Source organism: Paroedura picta, chromosome 2 (genome assembly GCF_049243985.1).
Source record: "Paroedura picta isolate Pp20150507F chromosome 2, Ppicta_v3.0, whole genome shotgun sequence".
Taxonomy (NCBI): domain Eukaryota; kingdom Metazoa; phylum Chordata; class Lepidosauria; order Squamata; family Gekkonidae; genus Paroedura; species Paroedura picta.
In genome coordinates, this window is record NC_135370.1 from 68,993,805 (window position 1) to 69,008,975 (window position 15,171).

Here is a 15,171-nt window from a genome sequence, read left to right on the forward strand (position 1 = left end):
GATCCAAATAAGGTCCTATACATGTGGTAATTGAGAACCTATAATTCACATCTAAATGTGGGGGGTGGGGACCCTAGACCCAAACAGCACTGGCAATTAACTCTGTTCATTGAGAGAAGCAAAGCTGCTTTTCTTCTCTCCTGTGCAGTATGAGGTGCAGTCCTAAGAACACTTCCCTTAAATAAAATGGAACTCACTTCTGCCAAAACCTACTTAGGGTTGCTCTTGATGTTTCACTAACATTTAAAGATAGGACTGGTGCAACTGCCATTCTAAAATGGTTTCCTGGGGGTAGTGTTGATCTGAAGCAGCAAAACAAAGTTTGAGTCTAATGGCACCTTTAAGACCAACAAAGTTTTATTCAAGAACCTTAGATGTGTAAGCACGCTTCTTCCGTTTTTGCACACAAAAGCTTATATCTTGAATAAAACTTTGTCAGACTTAAAGATGCCACTGGACTCAAACTTTGGTATTCTAAAACGGTATTTTAGATTTCTTGGGTTTTTATCCCTAGTATAAATCTTTCTTGTTGGTTAACAGTTCTTCATTTGCCCTTTGATGAATTACCATCCATAAAACTTTGGTTGAATGCAAGGAGCACATTATGGTATGATATAATGCAGAGTACAAAGATGACTATGTAAGTAGCAAGGAAGCTTTACATAAACATACACCAGCTGATTTCTAATAGTTTGTCCAAAGAAACTCATTAGTGGTGGAGTAAAGGGCCAGATTAACAACTAATGGTCCCAATCTTGCTTCTGGGTGTTAACACAGTGGCAAGCAATCCCTGGGGTTTGTCAGAGCATAGCTGAAGTGGCATTCTGGGTGACTTGTACAGATGCATCCACTGTGCTATCTTGTGGTTATCAAGCAGGCTGAGCCTCTCTCTGACAGTACTGACCATCCTAATACCAACCAACCAACCAACAACAACAAAAGACCAACAACATGAAGCAAGAAGTGAGAATGGGGTTGCAGTTAAATAGCCGTTCCCTGGATAATGGAAGGTGCCTTGATTGTGACTCATGTGGAATGGAGTCCCCAGACAAGCCTGGAACACGAGTCCTTCTATTCCTCAGTTCTCTACTGAGGAATAGGTTTGTGCAGAATCAACAAGACATATCTGGCAATGATGGCTGTTTGTGACATTGCAGAGCTGATGAACGTTTGCTGGATGGAAACAATGTCCCTTGCCAGCAACACAGGTGGTATCATTATTTTGCCATCATCTCTCAGTTTCTAGCATGAGCTACAGAACACGGTTTTCTGAAGTTCATGTTTTAATTCCTGAAAATCCTAAATGATTGGCCAATTACAATCATTTTATCAAACTCGTACCCTTGGGCCAGAATTTGGGCCCCTGAGAACAACTGGTGGAGTAGCACAAAGTTCTATGTGGTGTCATGCTGGGGAACCTGAGATGGGTGGAAAGGCTGACTAGAAATACTGGAAATAAATAAAGGAACTATAGTCTGACATCCTGTCTCTGATATCAGCCAGTCTCTGGAGACAGGTCAACAAAAGGGGGAAAAAGATTTGATCCTCTATTGTCTGTCTTGTCAACCAATTTGTTGTTCTGGGTGCCCAGGATGGGAAAGGGGAAGAGAAAGGGGTAGCCCTTCTTGGCACGTGATGATTCAAACAAGGCCAGGGCTACAAGGCTATTTCCTTTAACACACTAAGCTGCCTTATACTGAATCACATTCTCAATCCATCAGAGTCAGTATGGCCAACTCAGGCTGGTAGCATGGTCCCCATGGTCTTATGCAGAGGTCTTTCACAACACTTACTAACAGATTCTTTTAACTGAAGATGGCAGGGATTGAACACAGGACCTTCTGCATGCTAAGCGGATGTGCTACCACTAAGCCACATCTTTCCTTGATAAGATAACTTACGTATGGAACAATAGGAAGAGAAATATTTTCCTCAGAGGTTTTGCAGTCAGCATTAGTTTGATCTAGAACATCTCTGCCCCCCCAAAAAAAGTATCAGTTGGGGAAAAAATGGTAGAGTCTGTCAAATGCGGTCATCCATCAAAAGCAAAAAGAGACACTCCCTACCTCCCTTCCTTTACCTCAAGAATATTGAGATAGTGGACTGAATATATATCACATCTGATTTTTTGTTGGCTTATCTATATGTTTACCCACCAGTTCAGTTCACACCTTGTTCATCAGCTGCGGAATGATTTTTTAATTGTCATTTCGATAGTTCGTTGAGTGTTCCTGAAAGTTCAGTTGCTTGTTCCGCTTTATTCCTTTCTGTGCATACAGTGCAGTGCAACTGGCTCTTCATGCACAGCCTTCTCACTCATTCCCATTGAGTTCTCCTATTCTGCCCCGGATATTTGCTGCTGAATGGAGATTCAGCAGGCAACAGTGTAAATAAATCACTCAAAAATGATACAGATCAGTCATCAATGCATGCCGTGTTTCAAAAAAAAAACATGCACTTTGATGTTCATCTATAGTGATGCTCATGACTGCCAATTAATTTGGATCAGCAGAATCTTTGCCCAAGCACAGTTTGAGGGAAAACCCGATGCAAACTGGTTCAGCAGGCATTCACGCTTCTGGGCCCAAATCCAACTGGCCAGATGATTTGCTCAGATCTGAGTACCATCTTCAAACATGGTAAGTTTGACCACTTAATGCATATTGGTTACAAATGTACTAAGAGAAAACAACTTTACTGGAGAAAATAAACCTGAGAAAGGATATAAAATGACTACTTCTGAAAATCCAAGGGAAACAGGGAAGGGGCAAAAAATGAAATCATGGAACAGAATGACGGTACTGCAACACCAAAATGGCTTACTATACGGACCCCTAGAAAGAAGTCGAACTTATATTAGTTCTGTGGATTTGAGTTCTGCCAAATCCAACAGTGTGCACCTCAGATGGACACCTCACAAAATCCACCCTTGTTCCTTTTTCATCCTCCAAGGGAAATTGGTCCAGCATTGTCCTTGTTCGGGGAATTTTGAGGGAATTGAAAAGTTTCCACCTTTCATCTCAATGTGGGGAGGGTTGTTAATTTGACGAGCAGTCGGCAGAATAGCCAATCAATTGTAATTGGTTTAAGAGAAGAAAGGGAGATCGTTCTGCTCCTTCCCGGACAAATATTTTCCTTATCTGCTATTCCCTTAGCTGTTTTAGTGCAAAAGTGGTATCACAGGTCATTTATGGGAGCTTACTCATCAAAGGATAAAGGTAAAGGTATCCCCTGTGCAAGCACCGGGTCATGTCTGACCCTTGGGGTGATGCCCTCTAGCATTTTCTTGGCAGACTCAATATGGGATGGTTTGCCATTCCCTTCCCCAGTCATTACCGTTTACCCCCCAGCAAGCTGGGTACTCATTTTACCAACCTCGGAAGGATGGAAGGCTGAGTCAACCCTGAGCAGGCTGCTGGGATCGAACTCCCAACCTCATGGACAGACAGCTTCAGACAGCATTTCTGCTGCTTACCACTCTGCACCACAAGAGGCTCCATCGAAGGATAAATGTTTACAAAACAATGAAAACAGGAAAGAATGACAAAAATATGCATGTGAGTGTCAGATTTTTTCATGATTTAGAAAAGTGACTAAATGGGAAGATGTATGTGTGTGTCTGTAAGAGAAGGGGCAGTAAAAAGTTTGTACAAACTTCAGAAAAATGATATTTGTGTTCTGCCCCTATACAAGGAAGTTCCAATTAGTTAACATGACTAATAGCTGTTGATGGGGCTGATCGCGATAAACATGGCTAATTCATTGTCAAAGTCAGACAAGCTTAATACCATCACCAGATTTTATGACAATGAAATTAGAGTTGCCAATTGCCAGGTGGTGAAAAATCGGGGGGTAGGGGAACCATTTGAGGCTACATGCAAATCAAAATATTATTTAACTAGAATCAAAGCCCATTTTATATAGAAATAAAATGGGCGCTAGAAGGGCTCTATCTCCTCCCCCGTGACTCGTGAAGAGTTGTGTGTGGGTGTGAAGATGGGCATGGGCAGAGGTGTTGGCGCAGTGGGGCTGGGGTGGCACTGACCTGTGCAAAGAAAGCAGCGAAGAAAGCAGCGAGAAGGAGGCCAGGAGGGAGATCGGGCGGCCATTTTGTGCGGCGCAGCCGGTGAAGGCTGTGTGGGACGCTGGGCGTGGGGGCAGCAGCGGCGGCTTCTCCGTGGGCACGGCGAGGTCCGTGGGCACTCGGTGGCAAGTGGCGCGAAGGCTCGCGTTGGTCTCTGGAGCGGCGGCGGCGATGCGGTAGCAGGCGGCGGGAGAAGGCAGCATGTGACGGCGTGCAGGCTGAGTGAGCGGCAGTTGGCGGGCAGAGCGACAGTCATTTGGTGGGCAGGGAGCCCCCAGCAGCCACACTCTGCGTGACTGCCGGGGGCTCCCTCGGGTGGCGGCCTGACGCGGCAAGAGGCGCTTTGCGCCTCTTGCCGCGTCAGGCCGCCGTGCAGGGAGCCCCCGGCAGCCGCGCAGAGTGCGGCTGCCGGGGGCTCCCTTGCGGCCAGCCTGATGTGTCGGAGGCACAAAGCGCCTCCAACACGTCAGGCCAGCAGCAAAGGGAGCAACTGCGAGCCGTGCTGCGCGCGGCTCGCAGTTGCTGGCACTGGGAATCTCCGATTGTCTGTCCGGAGGAAGGATCCAATCCGGACCCTTCCTCATCACGGACACATCCCGCCCTAGAACCCCTTAGCAATTTATTTAGTCCGTGGCGCCCGCAGCGCCACGGGCGGTTTAAAGAAGATATGACCACTAATGTGATTCTTGATCAAAAGGCTAGGCTCATTGGCAAAACAAACTCCCTTACATTGGGGTAGTATAAAAACTGGCAACAGTCCAATGATAACAGAAATATAACAATTATAATCTTAAAATGTAACATCCAAGTGATCCCTGGCAGTGATTGGTTTTGACTTGTTCTAGTTTTCTGCAGGATTATTCTACAAAGACAAAGTTGAAAATAGTCTCTAACATAGTAATAATAATGAACCAAATACAGTACAAAGAAACAATATAATCCAGCATTTAGTACATTTTGTACCATGTCTGAGCTTCTTCAAAGTAATATTTTTGCTTTCAGTGCTGCTGAAAGAAAACAAACTGCAAAAAACCAAGATCAAATACCCTTGAAAGATGCCACTAATTAGCTACAGCTGGACCTGAATGATCCCAATGTAAACTGAAAACCAGGAGTAGAAAAATTCTTAGGAAAAGAGGTCTACATTTTCAAATAAATTATTACAGAAATCAAGATAGATCCAGTTCATTATTTTAACCATTTGATGTTAAACCCATCTCCTTGTAACCACATTGTAACCTCCTGTTGGTGACTGGAAATCTCCTGCTATTTTCAGGTGACAGAGATCAGTTCACCTGGAGAAAATGGTAGCTTTGGAAAGTGGGCTAGATGGCATTAGACTCCAGTGAAGACCCTCCCCCACTAAAGAACTGCCTCCCCAGGTTTGGGTCCATCGGTCCTGGACTTTGGGTCGGGGGGGATGTGGTGGCAAAACTTGTCCAGAAGGCTTACTCTTTTAGAGCACCGAAGATCCCAGGCATTGAATGTGTATGCCTAGGATGGGACTCAGTTGAGAGCTTGGCCATCTGGTTGGTGTACTACCTGCTGAATACCACACCAGATGCCCTATCAGTCCTCTTTAAGGCAGCAGCTGCCTGGGCCTTGCAGTTCCCTGGACTTCAATTCCGGGTGACTTCAATTTTCATGCAGAACTGCCAGCCTTCGGGTGCGATGTGGACCTGGTGTTGGCCATGGCAACCCATGAGTAAACATTCCCAAGGTAGATGCTTTTCCAGGTATCCAATTTAACCCAATTGACCTTCATTGGCAGAGAGAAAGAGAGAACTAGGAAGACCTTATTAAACACACAATCACCTCTCCATTTAGGAAATCCCAGAGTATCTCCCTCCTTGGATTGCTCTGAGAAGCCTTTGGCCAGAAGGTCCAAACTAAAAGGGAAAGAATCCCATTTCAGTCAATAAGCAAGTCACAAAAGCCTTACACAATCTAGTTATTTATTTAGTTAATTATTTATTTGGAGTTTTATACCGCCCATTCTTTGCAGCTCGGGGCAGTTTACATGGAATACTGTATAAATTTACAAGGAATATTATAACAATCTATAACATACAAATTTCAATAGATCATCTTAACACAATCTATCAAGTAATAATTCACAACACAACATGAATAACAACAACACTGAGGAGATCTAATTGTTCAGTCATGCAAGGGTGTCTGGGGGGGGGGCACAGATTTTCCGAGTCGGTCGACCTCAAATGCCTGGTGGAGGGAGCTCCCTTTTGCAGGCCCTGCGGAGTTGTTGGAGTTCAGGCAGGGCTCTGATCTCTTCAGGGAGCTCATTCTATCAGCTTCTTCTGCCTGTGCTCTAGCTATATCTTTTTCAGACAATGACAATTTGTACAGCTTGGTGCAGTGGTTAAGAGTAGTGGCTTCTAATGTGGTGAGCTGGATTTGATTCTCTGCTCCTCCAGATGTTGGGTGATCTTGGGCTAGTCACAGTCCTGTTAGAAACTGTTCTCACAGAGTAGTTTCTCTCAGAGCTCTTTCAGCCTCATCCACCTCACAGGGTGTCTGTTGTGGGAACAGGAAGGGAAGGTGATTATAAGCCATTCTGAGACTCCTTTGGGCAATCAAAAGCAGGGTATAAAACCCGACTCTTCTTCTTCTATTGAGAAGTTGTTACTGAGAAGATGCTACTGGGAAACTCTCTCCTGAAGAGCTACATGTCCCCATGGCCTCATGGTGTTTCTGTGCCTGCTCTACAGTTTTCCCATCTTCCGTGCCATTTGATTCAGATTTGCTTTGTTGTGATGGTCTTAGAAAGAGTGCATCAAAACCAAGGTGGTATCTATATGGAAAGGGAAAGTCTACATCTTTCCAGACCCACCCACATCAGCATTATTTTCCCTGCTGAAATTGTCTGTGATGGCTACCCCCAAAGCATTCCTCCCTTCTCAGATTGCAAATGCAAACCTCACATGACTTACTCACATGATAGCCATGGCAGAGACTTTTCCTAGGCATCCTGGGTCCCAAACGGCCACCAGGAGGACTGTTTCTGGGCCTCCTGCAGCCCACATCGCCAGAAGGCAAGCAAAGGCTGCCCCAGCTCTCCCCATGTTCTCTGATTGAAAGAGGCCATGGCAACTTACTGTTCTGAGGCCGGAGTTGGAGGTGGAGAGCCCTTCTTGGCTGAGGGCTGTCTCCTGATTGGGGCTAAACTACCAGGGCAGGCCATTCCTGGATGAGGACTATCACTTACTCACGAGTATACATTCCCATGGCAAAGACATCTCCTTGGCACCCTGAATCCCAGGGAGCCATTTCTGGGCCTTCTGCAGCCCCCCCCCCCCACCTCTTGAAGGCTCACAGAGGCTGCCCCAGCTCCCCCCCCCATATCCTCCGATTTGAATGAGGCCAGGGCAACTTAGTGGCAGCAAGGCATGTTCTGAGGCTGGCTCATCTTCCACCCAGCAAACTTCTGAAACTGGCAGGAAGATGGAGGTGGCGAGCTGATTCCTTATTAAGCCCTTCCTGGCTGAGGGCTATTTCATGATTGGGTCTAGACTACCTGGGCAGGCCATTCCTGGAAGAGGGCCAATCATGTAGTGGGTAAGCAGTCAGTTTGAGTTTTATAAGATTTACTGATGTTTTTTATGACTTATCCTGGAAGCCACCTCGGGGTGTGCATACATTGAATAATAAAATTAATAAAATAAACGATGTCCTCAGGCTTCTTCCCCCAAATCTCCAGGAATTGCAGAACATGGAGCTGGCAATTTTACAATGAAATCTATAATGCAGATGCCAACTAGAAACCAGTCTATATCATTGTGTATCTCCGTGTTTTAATTTTATGAGTATGGGGGGAAACATTCCCACACTATGGGCTCCAAACATATTTTTTAAGGGAAACATATTCAAATGTTCACTTTATATAGTGCACCAGGGAAATTCACAACCTACATTACAGCAATCCAGTGATCCTGATATCATTCCTTCTTGGGCACTCTCATTCTCCATTATCATTTAGGAATGAAAATTAACCTCAAATAGGCTGCATACGCACAAGTTCCAGTGTGTCTTTGAAAGGATATCAGATGCAGTCTTCTCTTTCCCCCATCTTCTAAAGGCTGTGAAATAATGGCTCATTTTTGCCACTCTTTCTTTCAGGCAAAGTCTGTGTTTCACTCACAGTAAGTCAGTCCACACAACCTGAAGGCATGCATTCCGGCTCTTCATTTCAAATACCTTTACATCTTGTGTCTGGCAGAGAAATGCTGGGGTGCATCACCTCAGATCTAACCTAAAGGCTCTGACTCCAGGATCAAAACAAAACAAAAAAATCGATGTTTCCTCCCTAAAAGATCTCATAGCTATGGATGATGTGCTTAATTTTTTAAAAAGAAACCATCCATGCAACTTTCATCCTTTAAAGGTTTTCTAAATGGAAGAACATGTTTCTTGTGTTTGTACTGTAAAAGGAAATAAGTTTTGCCAAGTCCAATATAGACTTTTTAAAAAGGGCATCTCGGCAGCTATTATTCGGTTCAGTGGAAACCATGGAAGTGCCGCTTGCCTTGGAATGGTCAGGTGGTGTTTTCTGGCAAAGAACTAAAAATCTGGAGCCACTGAGAACTGTGGGCTGTTTGAGGTGGTGATATTTATTACCCTGTACTGGGTAATGGCTGCAAGGCAACTTGCACCAATTTTAATACGGCTGTCTAGCAGAAAAATTCCCAAAGGCTCTTACCCAGAAGAAACATTGGCAGGGATGTTGAAATTACAAAGAGAAAGAAGGATAAATATTTTTATAATCAGCTACAAGAACCAAGGAGTGAAGCAAACCATCCTCTTGTCTCCCAGCATTGTTCTCTTCTCTGTCACTTGTGTGTTGTGCTTTGTGATAGAAGTCTGAACTTAGACAGATGTAGCAATGTATAATTATTTCACTCAGGGCCAAATAGTAACTTGCCCTTTGACACCGTCCCTTCTATTGTTTGCCAAAAGAAATGTCCCATAAAATTCTATGAGCCCCGGGAGGGTGAAATATAAGTGTTTTCCAGACTGCGTCCACCTTTGGCATTCTCATGGGCATGGTGGCGGTTCCAATGATCAGTGGCCATTGCTTCACACTAACATGTTGTTGTTTTCCCCCTCCCTGAGACTGTTCTGTCTATTCACATTCATGTTGACGATTGATTTCCTTCCTTCCTTCCTTCCTTCCTTCCTTCCTTCCTTCCTTCCTTCCTTCCTTCCTTCCTTCCTTCCTTCCCTTTCATGCACCAAAGCACTGCAGCATGTTGTCCTCTATATATTACATCCTGAGTTCTGTCCAGAAAGAAATAGCCCCTTGAAGATTGGTCTTCACTGAATTATTTAAAAGTCAAATATGTGCAAGATCCATTCTCTTGCCTTTTTTATGGTTTAAACCCTTTTAATTTGCCAGAGCTTTTGCAGTATTTGGAGATCAATCCAAGCCTACTCAGATTCTTACTTGGGTCTATTATATGCACCCCCCATTGTCTCCTGCAGTTTTATTATATGGCTTTATTTTATTGTGTTTTGATAATAATCTTAATTTGCTTTATAAACTGCTACAAATTGCTCTGTGGACTAATTATTTTTAAAATGGCATATTAATTGAAATGACAAAGCAATTACTGATTGCCCAAACTTACAAGCAAAAGGCGCCAATGCCTCCTGTCAAAGATATGGATGCAGAGTGTTTTGCTATTGTCTGTAAAACACGGTTGCAGAAATGTACGTGGCACTCTACCCCGAGCCTGGATGCAGAGAGGGGCGGTTAATATGTCAAACAATTAAATAAAAGTATGGTGGACTGTCAAGTCACAGTCCATTTATGGTGATCCCATAGGGTTTCCGAAGTGAGAGATGTTGTTTGCCATTGCCAACCTCTGTGTAGCAATCCTGGATTTCTTTCGTGGTTTCCCATCTAAATACTAACCAGGGCCAACCTGTGTTGTTACTTGGGGGGGAAGAAACTCTGTGGTTTGTTTGGTTTCTGCATTTGGTCCCACTTTCCCCACAGATGTACCACTATGGTATTTTTAATTCTATATGGCAGGGGTATTCAACCTGTGGTCCTCCAGATCTTCATGGACTACAATTCCCATGAGCTCCTGCCAGAGTTTGCTGGCAGGGGCTCATGAGAATTGTAGCCCATGAACATCTGGAGGACCACAGGTTGAATACCCCTGATATATGGTACTTACCCTCTGGGGGTGAGTACTATTTTCCAAACATTTTTCTTGTGGCATTTGAAATTTGCTTTGCAACAATTTTTCCTTTTGTCGGTTCCACAGGAAACATTTTTTTAGCTGCAAAACGTTCATTTTTTCATTCTCCCTTACCTTCAACCACCAATGGATGGACAGATGAGTCCCTTACTACTTGCAGTCCTTCATCCACCAATGGGAGGGCAGCGAGCCCCTTGCTTTGTTCCACCCCAGACAATGCTTGTTCTTTACCTCCCTCCTGCTGCCCAGCCCCCTCAGTTGTATGCATTACTATTTAATTTTCCAACCGATGTTGTTATTGCTAGCTGTTGCCTTCTCCTGTTCTTTTAATGTCCTGCAGCCTTCACTTCAAAATATGGCTGCACTATTAATTATTGTACCAGTAATGTTCTTCCCTCCCACACAACCCATTTCCTGCAAGTAATGCCCTCCTTCCACTCCTGTGGCTGTGCTCCCTGAAGGGAAGAGCTTGTACTCTATTCACCACAGAGTAGTCCAAAAAAGGTTTTGCAGGGATATTTATTCATATAAAAATTTATACATAATTCTGAAGGCAGCACTAGAACAAGGTTTCTCATTGTATGAAGCCTTCAGTCTAATGGCTTGTCCTGACCACAGCATGCAAATCATCAATGCCAGCCAATGACTGTTGAGTCGGCATGTGCAAAGAGATGAAGATTAAGGCCATTTTTTTTATTTGATCCAAATCAATTCAGACAGAATCAATTTGTCCAAATCACCTATGGTGTAGCTTTGATTGGGCTAAATTAATTTGGATACAGCCCAATAAATATGGCACCATTGAAACCAGTGGCACCTTTCAAGTCTATGGGGATTTTCTCACTCACAAATTAGGTACTTAAACTCACAGACCACTATCTAAGGGGACCTTCCAATGTGGCTCATGCCGAATATGCAAATCAATGTTGGAAATTGATCAATATCACTTTAAGGATGTTAACTTTACCATTAGAATTATGCTTTTCATTAACCGTGACACTCAAAATGTTATATATTGCATGTTATGTAACTGTCAATTTATTTACATTGGGATCTCTACCAGATTTTGAAAGTAAGAATTATGAAGCATCAATCTCAAATTTGAAATTAAGTTAGGAGGCACCTTTAGTGGAATTTTTAAAAAAATGTAGACATAATCACATTGACTTGAGAATCTTTAGTTTGGAGATGGTCTCTCGTAAGCCAAATCAGCAACTTAACATTCCTAAGAATATTCTCCAACAGGAAGCTTACTTTTTTCCCCATTTACAATCATTACAACCAGCATGTCTGAACTCATAATTAGATTTGTTATGTTTTTTTTAACTTTACCATTAAGAGTGACTGAGAACTTTTTACAGAGCTACAGTATTTAAGTAATTATGACCTGAGCTTTTTTGGCGGACATATGAGGAATGTAGACTGTGTCCACATCCACTCAGTCCCCCAGATTCCAGTTTGTTTAAGACTTTCTAATTTAAATCTTCTAAGGTTCACTTACTTGGGGTCTCTAATAGTAAACACTCATATATGTACTTGGGATTTCCTTTATGTAAATTATGTTTGTGTTTCAGAATATTATGCATAACCTGATTGAAACAAATGTTTCTAAAAAAGTTACATATACTGTAAAATCCCTTGGTTTGCAGTTGTAAGTAAAATCTTGAAACATTTTAGAAATTATAAAAAATAAATTTTATTTTTGTATATAATGACTTTATTAGATTTTCATACAATTGCCATTAATTTACTTGTTATGTCACTAACAAAAATAATGCTGAAAATGTGCAATAACTGGTTCACATGTTAGCTTGACTGAAGAATTTGTTCAATAAAGAAGATTTTGATGTCCCTCAGAGCATTGGCTCTCTCCGCCAATCAATCATCATTTATTTGTGATCATAGACCAACAATCATAGTGCAGACATGATACAGATAAGAAGCAGATAAAATGTACTAATAGGAACAATCTAATCATGTCATCATGAAATATAACATTTATATAGTATTGATAAGAGTGACATTTATAAAATAACACATTTCAGTCTTATCTAACATATGCAAAAGACAATGACATTGGTTGAAGGATCCATTTGAAGATGTTACAGATATTTCTTGTTTCAGTGCTTGCAAATTAATAACACATTTCTTCCTGATTACAGTAGCTAGCCAGACAAATCCAGCAATATTTAATGTAAAGTCTTTATTCATGACTGATAGTAAAAGTTGAAGGCATTGTTTCCTCAAGGCACAAGGACACTCAGAATGCATTGTTACTAATAGATCTGTTTGAATTTGGCTGTATAAAAATGAACTCACTGTAACTGGGGATTTCCTTGCTGGAGGGTAAGTAAAAGGGCAATTTGGATCGTAAAAAGGCAAATCCAAATTAAATCCCTAGTGCGGAAACAGTTCCTCTTTACATATACATACATGGTCTGCAGTTGGTAGTCTGTTATATTTCCCTCTCAGATAAGCTGAGGGTAGGGCATTATGCCTATTTTAGGATTTATAGTATTGATTAAATATTGCATTGTAAAGATCCTGATGAGTGGATCTTTCCTAAAAAGAGGGTCCAGTGTTCTGTTAGGATGGTGTTGCCTCACTATCTCTGTCACTCTTGTCTTAAGAAGTTATTTTGCCTTGTTGTATCCCAAGGCCAGAACAAGTTGATAAGAGTGGCCATACTAGCCCAGCTTTTTAGTAAGTGTGGTCTGCCATAGTGTGGCAAAAGACTCTTATCAAGAGCATTGGCTTCAGTGGCAGTTTCCTTTGACTATCCCTGATGGTGTTCTTCTCAGAGAAAAAGATGGGTGCATAATCCACCCAGGTGAGGATTTGGGAGAGGGTATTTATGCCAGCCCACCACTCCAGATAATGCATTCGCTGTGAGCAGGTTCACTTTCCCTTGCATAGTAAGGGAAGCCAGTGTAGTGTCGAGTGGTAGCTTCTAATCTGGCAAACTGGGTTTGAGTCCCTGCTCTTTCACATGCAGCTGTGTTATTAATTATTGTCTGTGGTAATGTTCTTCCCTCCTGTACAATCCTTTCCCTGTAACTAATGCTCCCCTCACCTCCCTGTTGTTGTACTCCTTGCATGGAAGATCTTGCACACTATTCACCATAGAGTAGTTCACACAGCCAGCTGGGTGACCTTGGGCTAGTCCAGTCCTGATTGGGCTGTTCTCACAGACCACCCTTGTCAGAGCTCTCTCAGCTCCACCTGCCTCACAGGGACTGTAGTGGGGAGAGAAAGGGAAGGCAATTGTAAGCTGCTTTGAGACTCTTCTTCTTAGCAGTTATAAGTGCTTTCTTCAGTCAGCTGACATTCATCACCTCAATGATACCCAAACCATTTGTCAAGGACAACCTCGTAAGAGTTACCTACTCTCATAGTGCATATAACACAACTTGTAGAACAAAATCTACTAAACTGGCCAGACTATTGTGAGTTTTATAACTCACTCTCTCTACTGAACAAACTTTTCACATGGTTCCTTCTTTTTGTGTTGCTTCCCCCCCCCCTGCATATTTTTAAAGGTCAGCTGCCCAGGATGCATTTTATCTCCAGCAGGTGGGAGTTATCACTTTTCAGATCAGGAACAGACAAAAAAACAGTGAATTAACAATTAACGTCTCAGGAGAACTATTCAAAAGGCACGTCTCAAAAAGGTCTAGCTTGCATGATGATGAAGAGAGCTAAGAGCTGTAAAGCAAGAGCCACAATAAACCAGAACAGCTTAATATTTTTAAAGCAGTGAATGATTAGAATATTTTGAGGCATAACAAACAGCAGTGCTTTTCCCTCTTCATTTATAGATGTTCCCTATGGGGATGCAGTTCCCCAAAACTAACAGTATGCTATGTTTCTACTCAAACTTATTCCTCCATAGGGAGCCCCCATCAGAACTTTGCTGCTCATAACTTTAGCAAACATTTAAACAACAAATGTTTAATCATTTAAGAGAAAAGTGCTATAAATAAAATGTTTTGTGAATGTGGACAATTGGAGAATAATTAGGATCTTTAATGCCTAAAGGGTAAATAACATCTTCTTATTTGGGAATCGGCTGTAGGCTCTCCTACAGAGCACCAGTACACAGGAAGCAATTAAGCAAAAATAGATGTTGGAGGGAAATGCTTTTGAAGTACCTTGTAATAATTTCTGTAAGCATTGGGACTCCACGACTCCAGTGAGTACTAGACCTTTTACAGTAATTGTTCCAATTTCAGGTAAAAATATTCCCATATTTTTTCCCGCAGAGACTGTAATCTGTTTCAACTTTGTATCATAAAAGTTGTAAAGACTGGAGTAAAAATAAAATGCAAGGAGAAACATTTGATAATGTTAAAATGAAATCATTCTCCATTCAGGGCTAATGAACCACTTCAGTGAATGCCACATACCAATTTTGCCATGACCAAAAAGATCTTCAGACTGGGTTGAAATGCAGCACTGGGAGCTCATCTCCTGGACTCATTTTGGAACATTCACAAGATTGATGGGAACACACTTGAGTTCTACAGAAAATTGCATGTTGGCTTTATAGTGGGTTGTGTGAATGAATACTTTAAAAAATCAAAATTACAAAACATCTGCCTTGAAACAAACTTGACCAAAACTGCAGGTAAGCAGGCTGGTCTTTAGAAAACAGTAATACCTTCTTAATAGGACTAAATAATATATAGAGTGGTAAAGCAGCGATATGCTGTCTGAATCTGTCTGCCCATGAGGTTGGGAGTTCAATCCCAGCAGCCGGCTCAAGGTTGACTCAGCCTTCCATCCTTCCGAGGTCGGTAAAATGAGTACCCAGCTTGCTTGCTGGGGGGTAAACGGTAATGACTGGGGAAGGCACTGGCAAAC

The 15,171-nt window shown here is 42.4% G+C and overlaps 1 long non-coding RNA gene across 1 annotated transcript; it reads left to right on the forward strand.

Moving 5' to 3' along the window:
- The first annotated feature begins 1,095 nt into the window (after window positions 1-1,095).
- On the forward strand, window positions 1,096-5,236 carry LOC143828680 (uncharacterized). The gene is made up of 3 exons (XR_013227828.1): window positions 1,096-1,208; window positions 2,477-2,639; window positions 5,087-5,236. It is a non-coding gene; the product is annotated as an uncharacterized LOC143828680 (long non-coding RNA).
- Window positions 5,237-15,171: the final 9,935 nt, after the last annotated feature.